The sequence below is a fragment of the Oculina patagonica genome, chromosome 4, assembly GCF_052425735.1.
Source record: "Oculina patagonica isolate OP01 chromosome 4, crgOcupat, whole genome shotgun sequence".
Classification (NCBI taxonomy): domain Eukaryota; kingdom Metazoa; phylum Cnidaria; class Anthozoa; order Scleractinia; family Oculinidae; genus Oculina; species Oculina patagonica.
The window spans coordinates 24,996,060-25,011,049 of NC_135761.1; the positions used below are offsets into that span (position 1 = coordinate 24,996,060).

Consider the following 14,990-nt stretch of genomic DNA (forward strand, 5'->3'; position numbering starts at 1 on the left):
CGTACGATCGGGGGTGATTACATGAGAACTAAGCTTAACCCTCGAACGTAAAAGGGGGGGGGGGGGGGGTGGATGCCATAGATTGTTATCTTGTAGAGTAAGCTAAGGGCTTTCTTTTCAGTGCAAAATAATTTCGCTACGCCTTAATATGACGAAAACTCCGAGGGGGGGGGGGGGGGGGGTCCATCCATATTTCGATATTCAAGTATAAAAAAACTAAAACTGCTCTTTTTCTCTGCATTTTTACTAAATGTGGTTTGGAGATTCTATTCGTGAACCAGCGAATTGGTATTGTTCAGTTTAAAAAGTAACATTCTTTGTATCCGAGTATTTAACAATTATCCTGCGAAATTGCGCGGAATATCGCCTGATACTTAGCCGACGAGGCCGTAGGCCGAGTTGGCTAAAATCAGACGATATTCCGCAAGATTGAGCAGGATAATTGTTTTATTATTCGACAAATTGTCAACGAAACACATTTTGCAGAAAGAAAAACGGTAATTATGCAGCGCTTTACAAGATTTCGGACGAATCTTCGCAACCTACGTATACCGCAGGATATCTGTTATGTACGGATGACAGATATCGTTAACATTTTGACCATATATGGGCAGCGCGCTCATGTGTTGAATAATAATTTGAGATATTTGTAGATATTTTGTTATTTTGTAGATATTTTGTAGATATTTTGTTAACTGCCAGCATCCTCATGCAGTCTTCGTCTGCCTGTTATTTGTGTTTGACAGGCCTTTGGATTTTCATCCTGTTTATTGTTCGTCGTGGATATGGTGTTGAACTACAAGTTGTTTTAGTCCCAGCGAGCCGAGGAGACATCCCCCGATCAAGGACCTCACCAGAGACGAGCAGAAAATGCAAACACCGATTACTTGCGATCCACGGTGTTTAATGTGAAATTGACAGAAACTGTAAGTCATAAAAACAACTAACAATTTAGACTTAAATTCGGTTTTAGAATAGAATAGAATAGAACAGTATTATTATTTAAACGATTTAAACACGGTTAAAAACATTACAAGGGCATTATCTACATTAAATGCTTTCAATAATTCATTACATATACACATTATAAAGTTAATTACTTAAATATAAAAACAGCAACTATGAAAGAAAAAGAAAAAAATGCTGCTTTCCATGAATGCCGTGTATTGTTTAGCAGGTAAACTGTTCCACAACACTGCACCCCTATAGCTAAAGCTGCTTTTGAAAGTTGGGCGGGGCAGTGGAACAGCTAGTTTGCCCTTTAGAGCCCCTTAGTGAATGAGTAGATATTTCACTACGGTCTATGAACATAGATGTCATATATACAGGAGGCTTATGACCATTTAATGACTTATAGACCATAGTAGCTGTTTTTAATTTTCGTTAGACACCTAGTATTAGGCTTTTGTTTTCGTTTAACATCTAGTAATAAGTAAACTGATAATTTTTAGAATTCAGGAAGCCGTTGTATCTTCGTCGGTATTAAACTCAACCTTCCCATCGTTCGCTGCGATCTGATTCTCGACGAAACTTAGTAAGCGTATCAATCATTGAGCGAAGTAATGCAAAACCAATGCAAACGCGAATTACTTTCGACACTCAAGTGAAAACCGCTCTACTACGCTTAGTAATTGGCTTAAAAATCTCGCGCCACTTTCTCAGCCAAACAGAAGTAAAACCAAAATCAATCGTGACTCGCTCACGCATGTTTTCCCGCGCTTCGTGCCAGCTACATGTATTTGCTTCGAGTTTTGGTTGGCTCACTGGATTGTCTGTGTCCTTTGTGATTGGCCGGAGTAATTACTTTGGTTTTGGTTTTACGACACTCAATTGAAAACTGCTCTAATCACCAATTAATTAATTAATATCAATTAAGTAATTATTTCTGTGAAGGTGGAAGGAGATGGAGAGCACGTGACCGTTTGCCTTTGGTAAAACGGGAAGTATATACTTACGATACTTACAATATTAAAGAACTCAAAGGTATATATTTGTTTCAGAAAGCACTAAGCTCTCCTTGTGGTACTATTCTTTCTGGAACAAAACACTTTGTGCCAAACGCATGCGAAGATTAATATGCGTCACGAACATCGCGTGTTTCTTCCCGTGAACGGATTCCTATAGACTCCGTGGCGCCAAGTTAAAACTGCAAATTAATTGGCGTTACAACGCTGTTTTCTTAGAAAAGGTGATCTAGCATGTAGCACAATTTAGACAAACCATTACTTGAATTTATCAGTAATATTTGTGTTAAAATCGATGTTGCATTTTCGACAAAAACAAAAATATCATGTAATATCCGGTTTCGACAAAAACAAACGTATCATGTTACATGTTTTTGACAAAAATAAAAGTATCTCTTTGCTGTCTGAATATCAAACTGAAATTCAAGCAAGCGAAAATTAAAATAACAAGGACGTGTTTAGAAATTTTGTAATAAAGCCTAACGTGGTGTGCTTTTCAATGCGGTAGAATTCTTTTAGAGTACGTGGCTTTAAATTAGTTAGACTTTAAAGGCAACACAGCGATCTGAGAGATAAACAAAAGTATCATGTTACATCCGTCACTTCCTTTCCTTTCATTTGTTCTCCATCGGTTGAACTAACTTTCGTATTATTATGTAAAATCTCTGCCAGAGAGGGGCTGCGTTTGTAAGCGAAAAACTCTTTAGTGTTCGAACATGCTTTCGTGACGGTTCCGACATTTCTTGAAAGAAATCTTTGCACTACGTGCTTCTTGGCTTCATGCTTGAGTGAGCGTGTGACGTGTTCACCAGACCGTGGCGTGGCGAGAGCATGACCTGGCGCACGACATGCGACAATTTCGGGGGAAAAGCCGCAATTTTTTAGCGACCATTTCGGGAGGAAAAGCCGCAATTTCGAACATTTGCATTCTTTGTTGAAATTCAATTAGTGAAAGTTAGCATAAAAAGAACGGTTGAAATGATTGAAAGCTAGCTTCCTGGACTTAACACCTGCACTCTAACGTCACTTATCAGTCTGTGTGTGTGACGTTTCAAAAATGGAAACCCTTCTCCCGTTTATAGGTTCTCACATGATTTTGTGATTTGCTTCATGTCAAAATCGAAATGTATCACGATCGGTCGTTTAACATCTTACAAGTAAACATAAAATGAAACTCATTGTACTTATTCTCAATCGAAATTACTATAACAATGTCAATTGATTGGCAATATTGCATTCTGCACTACCCTTTGAGTCTCTGAGTTTATGTTATTGGTCGGTAAATTGGGAGCTCCGCTTTTAGGCTTGGCTAAATCTATTTGATAGCCAACTCGGTGCTACGCGCCTCCTTGGTCTATCAACCATCTCATGTCCAACACGTGTTCGTAGAATTATTGTTAACTATTCACCTCCGAGCAACGCGCTCGAGAAAAATGTAATCTTTGAAAGGAATAAACTTAAAGTCCGGGCCAAACGAGGATGAGAGTTGATGAGAGTTGACTCTCATGAAAGTTTTCGTCAACTCTCATCGACTATCATCAACTCGTGCGGAACGAGAGTCCGTCAAACTCTCATCGACCCTCATGAAAAATTTGTTGACAGATACGTTCAAAGTCGATGAGTGCACATGAGAGCGCACGAGAGTTGATGAGAGCCAAACGAGAGTGAGAGTTTGAACTCTTATCAACTCTCATCCTCGTTTGGCCCGGGCGTAAGGACGTTCGCCCTACTTGTTTATGCGCATCCCTACTGCGCACGTAATTCATGTCGCAACGCCATGCCACGTCATACTTTGAGCGCGCGCGCTGAGTAAAATTTCTTAGAACAAAAAGGGTGAGTTGCCGTTCCGCCCGCTTCGCTTGCAATTTGCTCTCTTTAATGGTTGGTGACCCCTACTTTTTTCTTAATGGATTACTTTTGTTAATTGATATGTACGTTTTGTGAGAAAATAAAAAAAAATCTATCGAGAGGAAGTTCGATTTTTTTTATCAAATTACAGTTTGAATTCCACTTTTTGAGCTTTCCTTTTTTCCGTACGTCAGTTTCAAATTCGTTTTATCAGGGTTAAATTTTACAAAAAAGATGGCAAAACTAACAATTGTTTACGCAACAGACTTACTTTTACAAAAAGTGGTTAAGATCGTTAGCCTCCGTTTACTCATCTTCGATATTTTTAACAATAAACCCGGCAAACCATGCTGAATTAGCTTGCGCCAATTTTCCTAAATTAGGGTAGTTTTTCACGCGCTTATTCTCTGAAACGAAGTCGGTGACTCCCATTTTTTCCCCGCTTTTTTTTGCCTTTCCGGCACAAGTAACTCATAATCTGACCGCAGCAAAAAAAAAATAAAGAAATCTATGGAGTAGAAAACTTTTGCGCGAACGTCCTCAATTATATAAATACTGTATTCTAAAACAATAATTAACCTCAGTGTCGGTAGCCTGAATTTCAGACATCCCTCTGTGCTCGCCTGCTTGCCAGAAGAGACGTCTGAACACATTTGAGCCTAATGCCGTCCGGTGACGTCACAACACTTTGGTTTTAATTCATGCGGAAAAGTTTCTGTCGAGGCCATGAAATTGTGAAAGAAAAATCGCTTCAATAAAGGATTACAGGGTATAAAATTGTTTTAATAGTAAACTATTGAAAACTTGAGACAAATGAATGAGATTTTAATCGACTGCAGGCTATATTCTTTTACGGAACCGATTTAATCTGAACTGATTTGCTTTAAGCTTATCTAGCGATCAAAATATAATATAAGCTTAATATGTTACGCAGCGGACAAATACAACACACTCGTGAGTACTTAAATGAATCAATTTAGACGGTTACAGAGGCATCAAGAAACGGAATTCAATACAAAAATATCCTACTTGACTGTGGGCACTGAGTTCAGAAATCACTGGCTCATCGAGGCTGCAGGACATAAGCGTCGAGCGGCTTTGTTGACAAAACAATAATTTGGCAAAACACTGCATGTCGAAGCGACGAATGCCGCCAACTTAAAACCTACCGATTTCCATTACTATTCTTCATCCGTAGGTAAACTAATAAAGTAATAAACTCAAGGTAAATGACTAATAAATTCATTTCTGGGAAGGTGAACTCTTTCGAACTCTTTCCAAACGTTTTCAAATTACAATCCTCGCGCGGTAAAATTCAGTCATAATTTCACATAATTATGCAAATAATTTTTAAATCAACCAATCAAAATCACTACCCGGTTTTCGGGTAGTGATGTCACCGGACGGCATTAGGCTCAAATGTGTTCAGACGTCTCTTCTGGCAAGCAGGCGAGCACAGAGGGATGTCTGAAATTCAGGCTACAGTGTCGGCGGCTATTTAACAATAAGACTATGAGCCCAAGTTTTCTATGAGCAAATAGTCAACGAGGCGCAGCCGAGTTGACTATTGCTCATAGAAAACGAGGGCGAGTAGTCTAATTGTTTTAGTAGAAACTCTAAAGGATTGCAGTCCAAAACCTACAATATTGTACACTTTGACGCCAAAAATCAAGAAATTTACCGCTTAAAGAGCTACGCGAGCACGCGACTGTTTTCTATCGGCGATTATAGTTCACCACTAAATTTTCTCCGATTCTGATTGGTTTAAATTGAACACGTGACGCGATAGTGCCCGTCCGCCGGAGGGCACTATCAGCCCATAGTGCCCTCCCGTGAAAAATGCCCGGATCGATAGTGCCCGCCCGTGACTGTTTTTTGTAAACAAGCTGCCTGCAGACAAAAAAACCCAACCAAATTCACTGCATTTAGTGGGTTTTTCGTCTGGTTTTGTTTCGTTTGTTGAATTTCGGCTTTCAATTGAGTTTTTTATCCTCAAAAGTAAAAATAATTCTCGATGCTTGTTTTTGTATGTGCGCGCGGAAGAAAATTTAGCACTAGCATATTTGCCCTCGAAGCTTCGCTCTCGGGCTAATATTTGTTTTAAGAACATCAAATTTCCGCGGGGCAACTATCAGCCGATAGTTCCTCGACAGAAACACCCTATTGTTAAAATAGAAATCAGTGGGAGAACCAATCAGATTCGCGGATTTCCAATAGAACACAGCTGAGTTTCTACTAATAGTGGATATTTACCTCGCCGCTTTGCGGCCCTTTAAATATTCACCATTAGCCACCTTCATTTCGGTGACTAGTTTTTCAATTTTCATTTGCAGGTTCTCCTGTTTGTGGCATGGGTTTGCATCGTAAACTACTTTGAATTTGCCATTTTAGAGGGTTCGAAAAAATACTATGGCGACTTTTACGTGGCTTGTACGTGGTGTACCTGGCCAGAGGAATATCTAAAAGCAGATTTCTTTCAAGGAGTCACAATCCTTTGTTGGGTAATGGTCAATATTTTGGCTTTCGCATTCGCGCTACGTTTGGACAAACTTTGCAGTCGCTCTTCCCGCTGGACACTGACAGTAAGTCAGTCGGCACAGTTTGAATAATAACCGAAAAAAATGGCTCAGTTTTGAACTGACTACCCACATCTCAAAGAATAGCCTGTCCTTTCATTACCCAAAAGCACGATGAGGCAGCGTTGCCGAGTGGTTCAATCCCTCCACCCTGACACTAGCTGGATTTGTTATCGGTCGTCCCGAGTTCAAATACTCGGCGAGTCATGCCTTGTATAGGTTTGCCAACCACCAGTTCCTATGAAGTACTGTATTTATTCAATCAAGCGCTGGGCGCTTATTCGAGGTGGACACTTATTCGAGGCTGGGCGCTTATTACATTTTCGCCATTTCTTGAGAGTAGAAAGTTTGTTTTACAACAAAACAATGAATAATAATAAAACATGAAGTTGCACAAAGCAACTGTTCATTGAAAGTGTCTATAAAATGCTAAGAAAACTCGGTCTTCAGAGAACCCTCTTAGTAGTACTTAGTCAATTTCAATCTCTATTAGTATTACTGGTGACATCGAACTGTGTAAGGTGTGCCACCCACCAGTACTGATGAAAAATATAAGCAGGCAGTATTAGATTTGCAGGTTACATCAAACTGTATGAAAAAACTGCCAGAGCAAAAACTGCGTGACACACCAACATATCCTAACAATCACACTGGTTTCATTTCAAATTTCCTGGCATGCCGTAAAAAATAAAATACCTCCTGGACAGAATTTTTTGAGAGCTTAGCTCGTCATGGATTTAAGCGAAAGTGTTGCAAGTTATCTGTAACCATCATTTATACACTAACCACGATAGTACAGGTCTAATTAAAACGATAGCTTTGCAGGTTATCTGAAACAATCATATAGGTCACACAATGGTCACGCAATGTCACACAACACAATAGCATACACTGTTGCATTATCGTTCGTTAAAACAATGTATGTAACAAACTTACCTGGAATCCTCCTCACTCGTGAATGATTTAAAGAATGAATGATCCACAATGTCAAAACACCTATAAACAGACGCGACTAATATTTTCCTGGTTGCATACATGCATGCCAGCAGCTTTCACTGAGGACCACGTGCTTCAGTACTACAGACCAAAACGGATATTCACCACCGATCGACGACAGAACAATTTTGTTTGCGTGCGTAAAAGAAATCTGTACCAACTGCAAGACCTCGAGACATTTTTGAAAAGCAAAGCGGTTGTCGATGTACGGCACCCGTTCGGTGTCTACTGTCGCTGTAATTCCCCATTTCAAGTCGCCGAAACAAAATCAACAATGTATTTGATACCGATCCATACAGATTACAATCTTGTGAGGAGTGAAATCTTCCACTTGAACAGCATTTCACTATAATGACTCAAAATGGTTATACAGCATCGAGAAGCTAGAAATCGCCGGAAATCGGAATAACCGGATCGATAATTCGCATGAATAAATATTTGAGCACTCGTCGCAGCTAACGAAATTCACCGGGAATTCAACTGCTTGAAGTTGTCACTTCGCGCTTCCATTTCAGTTTTGACCCCAGTAGAATTTGTCCCCAGTAGAATGATGCCTCCGAAAGCCGAAAGGTGGACCATGAAGAGCTTTCCTGACAATGATGTGGACGCACAACGCATTGCTTTGACTGCATTTCGCTCTGGCCTCAAACAAACTAAGGATGGGCCGATACTCGATACCAAATATTCGATACACCGATATTTTGACAATTTTGAAAAGTATCGATACTTTCGAAAAATATCGCACTTTCGATACGTTTTCGATACTGCACACGTGACCTGAACCTGCGGTCTTCTGGTCAGCACGTGAGGTTTGAAAATGCGATTTTGCTCAAAGAAATATTGATGTTCTTGTCAGTATTTGAATTTTTCTTGCCTTGACTTGATGTCCACACATTGCTGATGCAACAGTGAACCGAAAAGACCAAAATCAACATTCTTGGCTAACATTTATAACGCCAGGTCTGTCCTTTGTATGGTCACGTGACAAACCAATGACGTCAGGATGGAAATGACGTCATAATATCGATATCGATATCGATATCGAGAAAAAAGGCAAATATCGTATCGATATCGTATCGTTTTGAAAAAACTGTATCGGCCCATCCTTAAAACAAACAAGAGATTCGCGCGAAATGACTCTTTTACGCGCGAATCAAAACTAATTTATCCAGGGGTGGGACGTCAGTTGAATTACACTATCCGGTGATTGGATCATAAACCTTTGATAATACATATTTTTCCACACCAAGAGAAAAAGTAAATGATTTAAAACACAAGAAAAAAGTAGATGAAGTTAGTTGAAACAAATTTTGTTTGCACAATAACATCTAAATGATATCCCCAGCTACTACCCCTCGAAAAAGCGTGATTCTTGGCGCCAAATCCTTCTGCATAAATTTGCCGCCCGAAGACTGGGGAAAGGACGAATATAATACCGACCGTCCCCGGGGTAGAAATATTAATCTTTAGTCTATCTGCCCAGCTACCCTATTTCTTTCCTTTTTCCGAATGCTTATTTACTTTAAATAAACAAAAACATTTATCTTCCGGTGTTATATATTTAAAGATGGTACGCTGGAGAACGCCAACGCCGGCGAAAAACTTTCCCTACTCACCCCCTCCCCAAGACATCAGCAATAATTCATATTTGAGCGCCAAAATCTTGAAATACGTTACGTTATTTCGGCGATCATGGCGGAGATCAAAGAGGAGTGCAATGATCTTTTCGAAGAAACGCTGCAAAAATCAAAGAAGTACCAGTCGAAAACGAGAAATTACTGTAGAAATGCAAGCTCGCGAAGAGAATGCTCGGTCCGGGTGCTCGGTGAAGTAAGAGCTGAATCGCCTGAAAGAAATGAGCCAAAACACGACACAAGGGAATCGATGACTCGCAGAAACAAAAAGTCGAAGTTCTGAAAAGCTGTCGGGTAAGTGTTTGAACTTCATTTTGTGTTATATCACCAGTTTACTTTATTAATTACCGAATGTACACCATTTAATATATATTCAAAACAAAATGAATGTTCCGTTTATCTTATGGGATTATAATTTTGCTTTCAGATGTTTATAGTCAGCTTATAACTGATCGGTCGTTATATTCAGCCCAGTCATGAGTCTGGCAGTCTAGTTTTATATGCCAGAGTCACACAGGAAGCCTAAATTTAACGTGGGGGTGGGTTATTTAGCATTATTTTGAACTGAAGGCTTAAAACCAGTTTATCTTAGATAAGCTAAACTAAACAAATGATGATTTTGTTTTGGAAAATATTAGCACTGCATTATTACACTGACAGCAAACAGTGTAATTTTGAATCTTTGTATTGAGAAATCATGTTATAAATCTGAACTTACGGCTTCTTTGTGTTTTCTTAAAAAAAATTTTTCAGTGTCTGACATTTGCAGACTGTAGAGTGCAAAATGCAGAGTGCGTAGTAGGCTAGCCTTAAAAAAATAAAAAATAAAATAAAAAGTATTTTTATAGCGCCAAAATCCACTAATTGCTCATGGCGCTTTACAATAAAAAATATTAATAAAATGATGTTAAAAAGTTAAAAACTCTAAAAATTTTAAAAACGGATATTTACAAATATAAGTTCAAATGTACCTAAAAAAATAATAATAATTAAAAAGCCTGTTTAAAAAGGTACGTTTTTAAATGTCTCTTAAAAATGTCAATAGAAGGACTTAATCTAAGTTCAAGTGGGATTGTGTTCCACAGCCTTGGGGCTGCCACGGCAAACGCTCTCTCTCCATATGTTTTTAATTTTGCTTTGGGGGTCGCCAGAAGGTGCTGTGTAGATGATCTTAAAAATCTCCGAGAGGTGTGATAGTAAAGTAACTCTTGCATGTAGCAAGGCGCTGCCCCATGGAGAGCTTTGTAGACTAGTAAGAGAATTTTGTAAATTATACGATAGCGGACTGGTAGCCAGTGTAGCTTCTTAAGCACAGGGGTAATATGAATGAATTTCCTAGTATGTGTAATAATTGGAGCTGCCGTATTTGAGTATTTTTGAGTATTTTCAGTTATTGCCGTATTTGCCTTGAGTGTAAAGTTTGCATTCTGTTTTCTGCTAATTAATTATTAATGCCAGACACCGAATTTCTTATAGACAAAATCACGAAAAGTTTTCTGATAGACACAGAAGGGACACTTCAGGGAAATTTCTTATTGCCCTGTCTACACTGTATTTCATTGCAAACCAAATTATTGTCATTGTCATATTTAGGGAGGAAGGAGTGAGGTGTTTTGGGTGGAGAAGGGTAAGAAAGGTGGCGAGGGCCATAGACCAAACGGCTGAGGAGAAAGGTCCTGAGTATATGAGTTCAGAACAGAGGGAGATTATTAGCATCATCCTTTTTTAATTCTTAGGAAACTTTAGTTGAATATTCATCACAGGATCATTAGGTTGCATCTAGAGGATGCTGGCCCCACGGGCTCAAAATAATTTTTCGGACAGTTGCCGGTCATGTTGTCCAGCCAGACAGATTTTAGCTCGGTCATGTGTCGTTTCTGAACGGTCAAAATATTGAAAATAGCACTTTTAAACTACCATGCACTCATTTCTGCTGTTTTAGCTGCAACTTTTATGAATAGATCACTTTCTAATACCCTTCTGGTCATCGGTTATCATTCTCAAAGCCATGTACGTGACCGGTCAAAATGACCGGCAAACTGAAACTTTGTCCGGACAAATTGTCATTTTGGCTGGACATTGTCCATTGACCAGCCATTATTTTGAGCCCTGCCCTATGGGCCATTTTCAACACAACACTCTTTGCTGTCCCTCCAAAATTTTACATAAGCATTGTTTTCAATATCTCTTGCTGTCCCAAGAGAAATTGAAAACAATGCATATGCAAAATTTTGGAGGGACAACAAAGAGTATTATGGTATTTTTAAAAATGGCCTATTCAGCGGAATAGCAGTATAAGGGAATGTCATTAGTTTGCGTTCAGTAATGTTCAGCCTGGTTTTCTTGCAGTTAGCTTTACACCGGTTTGTTTGCAGTTGGCTTTAATTTGTTTGTCAGGGAAATTTACTATCATCTTTCTGCCCTTCCAAAAAAAAGGTTCACCCCATCCAGAAAAGGATAGAAAGGCATCTTAATAAAATGAAAAACAGTGTTACAGATGATTACATCTAGTGTATTTTCCATGTATAAAACCTCTGAATCATTGAGGCAATTAGAAACATTTTTTTGTTTTTGCTTTAGTTGACAGTCATGCAACTCAGCAAGAAATGTAAACACACTAGTAAGAGTAATCAAGAGACAAAAACTGAATATATGGAAAAAGGCCTAAATTGAGGTAAGTGTTCTTGCTTGTAATTGTCTTACTTTAATCTCATCGCATATCTAATTTTATTGTATGTCTTGAGAATGGCATGCTAATGATGGTAAAAGTGTTGATTCTTTACTATAATTTTTTCATGTATCAAGGCTGTGCTCTAAGAAAAATCACAAGGAGCCCAAAGGTTCCAGACTATGAGATCCAGGGTGCCCAGCATAAAGCTTATATGAAAGAAATAAGATTATCTGGTCGCCCAAAGACAAAAGTAAGTCCCCTGAGGCACCTGGGCACCCTTAGAGCACAGCTCTGTGTATTTGATTTACCAAATCTAAAAAAATATATATTTTAATTTTAGGGGCACTCGAGTGCTGCGGCTATGTCCAAACAAAGCAAAAAATGCAGGCAACAAGGCAGGAAAGGAGAGGTGAGGTTTCACTGGAAACACACTAGTTGCCACTAAATCTTGAAAAGATTTGCCTAACATGAAAACTAGAGTAAACAACAATTTAGCTAGCATTCTCAGAGCAGGAAACTGAACAGCAAAATTGTAAGAAGCAAAGAGGTTTGGTTTTGTTTTACAGTGTAACTACACTGGGCTCATGTTAAATATGTATTTTTGCCCAAGAAATCTGTGGCCCCTGGCTCTATAGTGGCAGCTAGCCCTGCATTGCATTCCAAAGAAAAATATTTCCTGAACTTTGCCATTAATCCAAGTTCATTCAATTTTTCTTAAGTGTACTTTTGAACAGTTGGGTTATGAGTTGTTGACCAGGGCATAACCTGAGTTACCCGGTAACTACCATGCATAGAAATCTTTGTAAAAATCTCACAAATATGAGGCTAATAATAAATAAAAACAATGTTTTTCCCAATATACTAACTTTCTATCACAGTTGTTATGGCACATAGTGTATATTCTATCAAATTACATTTCACCATTTATCATTATATAAGTACACAACATTGATACAATTACATGCTATTATATGTTGTATATGGAAAATGTTGGTGTACTTGTGAAAAAACAGCTCCCTTTTAATTGTTGGTTGACTGTCAGTCGTCTGTCAACCGACATATTTATTACAAATTGAACTTTGTAAAAGTAAAATTTCTGTTTTGGAAAAATTGTCAGTAGACTGTCGGTGGCGTGTCGGTAACCTGTTGGCTGACAGTTGACCCACAGTCGGTTACAGGGAGCTGTTCTTCTAAGGCCAGGGGCCATAGATTTTCCAGTCTAACATCAACATGAGACCAGTGTAATTACACAGAATAATAGAACCAAAACTGTTAGCTGCTTGCAGCTTTGCTGCTTGGTTCGCTGTCTACTAACCCAAAGCTAGTAGAGCCATGAAACATCAAATCTTGGTGACAGCCCTGGCAATGTATAGCTTGGTCAACATCTCATAGCAAATTGACCATTTATCCAAAAATGAAAATTATATATTTTTTAAAACAACTTCAATCAGGACCTTGTTATTGTCCACTTCTTACACTAACTAAGCCATACTTCTTTACCTTTTGGGACACTACAATTTTAACATACACTACTATGGGAATGTGGTGGTTTGAGTCTGTCAGTGTTTTTAAACAATATCGAATAAAAAGCATTTACAATCAAGGAGCCTAGATGTTAACAATAAGAACAGTTACTGTACAATGTATGTTATACAGTCAACTCTCTGTAAGGTTGGCCCTATTTGGACCGGCCTCAACTGTCTGTCTTAGAGAGGTGTCCGCCTCCCTGGCATGGTATAAAAACATATTTTTTATCAAGTGTTGACATGGTGATGATCATTTTTGTTTGTAGGGATTAACCAAAGGAGCCTTGGCATTAGACCATGTTGAGAAATTGGAACAAGCAGAAAGAAGTTCTTAAAGAGCTTAAATGGGACTATGACATTTTACAGTATTATATTTTCTTGAAATATTTGACATATCTGATAGATTATCAATATTGGAACAATACTGATATGTCTTTTCAGTAGAAATTGAAAATTACAGAGGTTTTTGTTAATGATTATTTTCCAAGATATATACATCAAACTTACCTTGACAGTTTTTTTTTCTTTAAAGGACCCTAGTCAGCCACACCTTTGTTTTTGTTTACATGCGAGAATTCCTGTATTATATTTTTCTGGGAGTACGTCTAAATGAAAAGGCTCACCATAAAACTCAGTGCTCAAGGTAATTAAACAGACTCCCAATAACGCAACTTGTAGCAATACAATAAGGCTTCACTTCACCATACATTTATATGAATTCGATGCCATTGATGGCAGATGCTGACTAGGAACCTTTAAGCTTTCATAGACTGAAATAAAGCAATTTGCAACATATGTGTTACAAATATTGTATGTTTATTTATCATTAAAAAAAATGATTGGAACAGTTACATTTAGCATATTTTTTTAATAATTTAGGACATAAATATATTATTCATTTATAGAGCTAAATTGGAAAAGTTGAATTATTATAAATATTTGAGAGATGCAAATGTGGCCATACTACTGAAAACCTGAAAAAAATTCAGGCTCTGAGCGGGAGCCTGAATATTCTCTCAAATATTTATTTCATTGCTACTGCTGGACACACATTTACTTATTTTTTAAATATTATATTTGGCAGGAGTATTTATTTCTGCCAGGCAGGGTAACCCACCGGTATTTGAGTAACACATACAGTTACAATATAAATTGAATGTATCTTTTATATGAATAATTTTTGAGTTTATGGAGATAATTGTTACTGTGATTGTTTTGTAATTACAACAAAAGTAGACCTGTCAACACCTTAGTTATTGATGTAGGTTTGTATTAAAAGAATTACAGAGACAATAAACTTTTATTACTTTGAAATCTTACATGAATAATTTGTATTTGTGTTAGTGAACATAATGCTAAGAAGGTCCTTGCAAGAAGATTCCCTTGATGTTAACTTGCACATTCATTGCTTTTGGATTGTACTCTTTACAGATCCCAGATGTACATTAATGATGATGTACATCACATTCAAATAACTCAGTAAAAGGTTATCTTTCCCTGACATTACAATTAATGGACTTTAGATGTGTCATCGTATCTGAAAGAGTGATATCTTTCCTTACTGGTCCTTTAAGTGAAACATTTTTAAATTAACTTAAAGGTTATCTTTTAATTACATTTAAGTGACATTTAATGGTGCATAGAATCTTAAAGATTCCTTTCTAGTTCTTTAAGCTGCCACTTAAAGTCTCTTTGAACATTAAGGTTATCTTCCGATTACATTTAAGTGACATTTAATGTGGCAAAGTATCCTAAAGATTCCTTTCTTGTTCTTT

General features: G+C 37.9%; 1 protein-coding gene and 2 long non-coding RNA genes across 3 annotated transcripts in view; 2 read left to right on the forward strand and 1 right to left on the reverse strand.

The window, feature by feature from the left end:
• Positions 1 to 6,261, forward strand: part of LOC144649965 (uncharacterized) — a 31,191-nt gene extending 24,930 nt beyond the window's left edge. Inside the window, exons 11-12 of the mRNA XM_078509572.1 lie at positions 747 to 926; positions 6,146 to 6,261. The gene's annotated coding sequence lies outside the window, so the exon portion shown is untranslated. The remainder of the gene's footprint in view (positions 1 to 746; positions 927 to 6,145) is intronic.
• LOC144650012 (uncharacterized) overlaps positions 1 to 14,990 on the reverse strand; it is a 258,602-nt gene that overhangs the window by 201,344 nt on the left and 42,268 nt on the right. The window lies entirely within an intron of this gene.
• Positions 8,985 to 14,707, forward strand: LOC144650010 (uncharacterized). Its single transcript, XR_013569996.1, has 4 exons — positions 8,985 to 9,312; positions 11,599 to 11,692; positions 12,030 to 12,098; positions 13,482 to 14,707. It is a non-coding gene; the product is annotated as an uncharacterized LOC144650010 (long non-coding RNA).